Source organism: Cryptotermes secundus, unplaced genomic scaffold (genome assembly GCF_002891405.2).
Source record: "Cryptotermes secundus unplaced genomic scaffold, Csec_1.0 scaffold489, whole genome shotgun sequence".
NCBI classification, from domain to species: domain Eukaryota; kingdom Metazoa; phylum Arthropoda; class Insecta; order Blattodea; family Kalotermitidae; genus Cryptotermes; species Cryptotermes secundus.
Genome location: NW_019724745.1, coordinates 253,705 through 258,471, shown reverse-complemented (window position 1 = coordinate 258,471; position 4,767 = coordinate 253,705). Strand labels below are relative to the sequence as shown.

The window sequence follows — 4,767 nt, the reverse complement described above, 5'->3', positions numbered from 1 at the left end:
TTTCAGCTTTTCCAGTACTTTTGTTTTTCGTGTTTTCTGCGCCGGTTTTGGCTGGTGCAACAGCAGTTGTTGCTGCATAAGAACCAGCTGGAGCCGCAATTTGAGCAATTCCTGACTGCTTGGGACTCATATTTTGATGCAAGTTCGTCGGAAAATCTGACGGCCAATTGGCTTTCGGCCGCTTGGCTTGCACTTCTTTCCGTGCTGTTTTTTCAGCTTTTCCAGTACTTTTGTTTTTCGTGTTTTCTGCGCCGGTTTTGGCTGGTGCAACAGCAGTTGTTGCTGCATAAGAACCAGCTGGAGCCGCAATTTGAGCAATTCCTGACTGCTTGGGACTCATATTTTGATGCAAGTTCGTCGGAAAATCTGACGGCCAATTGGCTTTCGGCCGCTTGGCTTGCACTTCTTTCCGTGCTGTTTTTTCAGCTTTTCCAGTACTTTTGTTTTTCGTGTTTTCTGCGCCGGTTTTGGCTGGTGCAACAGCAGTTGTTGCTGCATAAGAACCAGCTGGAGCCGCAATTTGAGCAATTCCTGACTGCTTGGGACTCATATTTTGATGCAAGTTCGTCGGAAGCTTCACATCTTCCGCCCCTGTTAAAGCATTACCAAATATAGCGTCCACCTTATCACCGGGTGACGGCAAATTGGTTTTCGGTTGCTTGGCTTGCAACTTTTGCCCTGCCCTTTTTTCACCTTCTCGAGTTATTTTGTTTTAGTGTGTTTTACACAGGCGGCGGCTGTTGGTGGAGCACATCGACCTGCCAGAGCCGCAAGTTGAGTGCCTCCTGACTGCTTAACACTCACACTGTGATGCACATTCGTCGGATAATTCACATCCTCCGCCCCTAATGCAGCATTCCCAAATCCAGCGCCCACCTTATCACCAGCTGAGGGCCAATTGAGTTTCGGCCGTTTGGCTTGTGCTTCCTTCCCTGCTGTTTGTTCAACTTCTCGAGTTCTTTTGTTTCTAGTGTATTTTACACCAGCGGTGGCTGTGGATGTAGCACAACAACCTGCCGGAGCCGCCAGTTGAGTAATTCCTGACTGCTTAGCACTCACACTGTGATGCACATTCGTCGGATAATTCACATCCTCCGCCCCTAATGCAGCATTAGCAAACTTAGCGTCTATAGTGTCACTTACCACTGAAGAATGCACTTTTTGAAAAGACCTAAATTTTCACCACGTTTTTCTTCTTCTGCTTCTCCCTTTCCATCAACTTTTTCAATAGTTTAACTGTACTTGCTTGTTCCAGTCTCCTAACTTGATCCTGCATGACCTGCAGTTGTTCCTGGAGAAGATCTAGTACCCGTATGCTGTCCCAGTCCGAACTTGTATTTGACTCTGACGTCCTAGGTGTGCTGGACTTCTCTAAGCCCACAGCTCCATCAACATTTTCTTCGAGTATTTTTGCATACTTTATCTCGAATTAGTTTTGCAACTTTCGTGCCATGGCCACCACATTATGATCTGGAGGGTTGTGCTGGTAACAATTTGTGAATATTAAATGGAAATCAGCCGTTGTACCGCTTGATAACGTTCTGCGATGAGGCACAGTTTTCACGGGACAGGGTCAACAACATTCACAACTTACATGTTTGGGCAGAAAATAATCCCCGTGCCACGATAGAACCGAGTTTCAACACCGATTCAGTGTCAATGTCTGGTGTGGTCTGTATGATCAGCTAATCAGGCCGTTCATTTTATTGCATTTGGGGCTGGATGAAGGACATTGTGTACCAGGTAAAGGTACAAACACGCGAAGCGTTGCTTGAATTTATTCTGAACACGGCGATGACAGTAAGGAAGAAACGTGTGGAACTGCGAAATGCTACGAGCGCGGTTCATACGTGTGCGACGCGTTGTGTTGACAAGCAGGGAGAAATTTTTGAAAATCTTATGTTAATCAAGTCATCTTCTAAAGCAGTGGTTCTCAACCTTTTTTTGCTCGTGGCCCACTTCTGACTTTCATTCAGTTCTGTGGCCCCCCAGCCCTCATATTGTTTAATTATAAGAAATGTAATATTGATTATAAATATGTACTTTATCAACTGTACTTTTATTTATAACAATTATTATTTGTTTATAGCATAAGGAATATTGATAATAAGAAAGGGGTTTATTAACAAAAACCTTTATTTATAATAGAATTTTTACTTATATAATGTTCTGTTTATTTACAGTATATAATTATGCTCCTGACAAAAAATATTACAATAATATTAGTGTCCCTTAGGTTTAGTGAGATCCTTGCGGCTGATTGAGAAGAAGCAAGTTTTTGTATATCTGGTTGCAGCGTTGTTAGAGATAATCGAAGATCACCTCTCTTCACAATATCAAGACGGTTACGAGCCTTTGATAGCAGATGAAGAACTCGACTAAATCCACATTTAACTAAATATGAAGCAGGAAATCCAATAAAAAACAATTTCACCTTCTCCCAAAGCTGTGGAAATTTATTGGCAATTTCATTGCTTATCCAGAAATGTTGTTTGTTATTTTTTAATCTAGCTTGGGCTGTTACATCACTTTGCAGTTCAATGAGATATTGTATTTATCGTTAGTGCCAATAATAATTATAATTGTTCACCATTTATTATACCGTGTTTAATTTATGATTTCAATCTGCCATATTAATGTAATGGAAAAAATATCAAAACGAAAAGCAGAACAAAATATGGATATCTATATGAAATTGTATTTATACATTTACACCTTGAAATATAAACCAAGCAAACTGGTCCATGGGAACAAACAATTTCTGGCAGCTTGAATTTCTAAATTTTATGACTGCCCTATTTGTAAATTTTTTGAAGATGTGGAAAATTTTAGAAGTCAATATTCATAAAAATTACTTTGAAAGCCATTCTACTTCAAATAAATACAAAACTGCTGTAATCAATTCACAATATTTTTTCTTGTAGAGGGAGGGCATTCAAATTCTATTGAAAGCTAATAATTTATTTGTAATGAAAGTTCAAGTTATTATGAAATGTAATGCTTATTTGTCGAAAAATAGTAGCTGGAGTTTGTAACTTACCTACAAAGTAGAGAACTGCCACAATAATAGAACTTGCACAGAAAAATGTCTTCTTCCAAACACTTCGACTACTGAACTGAAGAACACCTGAAATTTATTGAAAAGGTGGCAGTAAAACTCATGAGAGGAGGGGGAGATATTTAGGAAAATAAAGGATAATTCGTTAGGGCTCTACCTCCTCTGAGAAGGTGCTACCTGTTTACCGGTACTTGGAATTCCCAGATCTAAGGTTGTGGTTTAAATACAATAGGTTCTGTCCCTTCTAAGTAAGGTACACAAAAACAAGGATATTGAGTTATTGTGTTATTATATGTACTGACCATTTGGCACCAATGTAGCGTGTTTGTGTGTCACGCTACAAATAACTTTACTCCGTTGTCGACACTTCTGACACCAATGTAGCGTGTTTGTGTGTCACGCCACAAATAAGTTCACGCCGTCCTTTAATATAGCGAATTTATTCCTTTCGCTCACTTACACACACTTTACAGGCATTTTCACTTGCAGTGCCACAATCACTGCTTACAATATTCCAGCGATACTGGACCCAGACGGATATTCCGAAGTTTCTTCTCCGAAGGCTGTTCCGCGACTGACTTCTTCGAATGCTATTCCGAGACTCACTGTTTCGTGTCGAAGCTGGGCTTTCTATAACCTTGCCCGCTGTTAGGCAACGAACCCTCCGTTATAACCATGGAGACTCCTGTTAGAATTACAATGGAGCAATTGTTATCTCCTCTGTAACGGTCTATTGTAGCGTCTCCATAGAAGTCTCTTCCTCTGGTTTGCCGACACGTTACACTATCTATATAAATAAAAATGTAAATGTTCGTTTGTCCCTGATCGAAAATCTCCGAAAGTTCTTCACCGATTGCTTTGAAATTTTGACACAACGTTGCATTCAAATACGCGCGATTTTATGTACCTGTTATATAGATGTCACACCTGTGACAGGTAAAAACAGGTAAAAACATGTCACATGTTCCGAATCCAGCAGTCGTTTCCATAGTAACGCTAAAACAGTTGCATAGGATAAGAGGTCCCGTTGCGTAACAACGGATGAAACCGGAAAGTATACTTCCATGGAAACGCAATAACAGTGAGCCGATGCATAGGAATTGCCGAAACAGCAAACGCGTTTCCCCGGAGATGAGAGGATAAGAGGTTCCGTTGCATAACAACAGATGAAACCAAACACTTCTACAAGATGTTCTGTCGTCCATAGAATACCAACAGATCGTTGCCTAGCAATAACCGCGGCAACGAACACAGAACACGTGAAATCGAACCCTGGGCGAAAGTGCCCTATATTGCATCCGAAACATGGTTATAACAGTCCAGCTCCAAAGAGTTTTTTGGTGATACTGGACGTGATAATAATTGTACTGGCTGGTGTAAAAGTGAGCGTTCAATAACTTATTCGCTGAATCCGAGACGTACGTGGAAGTTATTTGTCGCACTGAATAGGAGACACGTGACCACAACAACGTTACATAGGTAACGCGCGACATATTCTTATTATCAAAGTACACGTAAATAATGCAACAGTTTAAAAGACATCAAGAATATGTCACACACTAAAAATGTATTTTAAGACTTTATGATGTTAAAATCATGTGTGACATATGTCACACCTGTGACAGGTTGGTTGGTTGTTAAACTATTAATTGCACTAAATATGAATACCGTATTTACGCATGTATAGGCCGCGTGCGTGTATAGGCCGC

At 40.5% G+C, this 4,767-nt stretch overlaps 1 long non-coding RNA gene across 1 annotated transcript; it reads right to left on the bottom strand.

Annotated features, from left to right (window-relative positions):
• Positions 1-2,280: 2,280 nt before the first annotated feature.
• LOC117282192 lies at positions 2,281-3,394 on the bottom strand. The gene is made up of 3 exons (XR_004512842.1): positions 3,361-3,394; positions 3,041-3,127; positions 2,281-2,394 (listed from the first exon to the last, which is right to left on the bottom strand). It is a non-coding gene; the product is annotated as an uncharacterized LOC117282192 (long non-coding RNA).
• Positions 3,395-4,767: the final 1,373 nt, after the last annotated feature.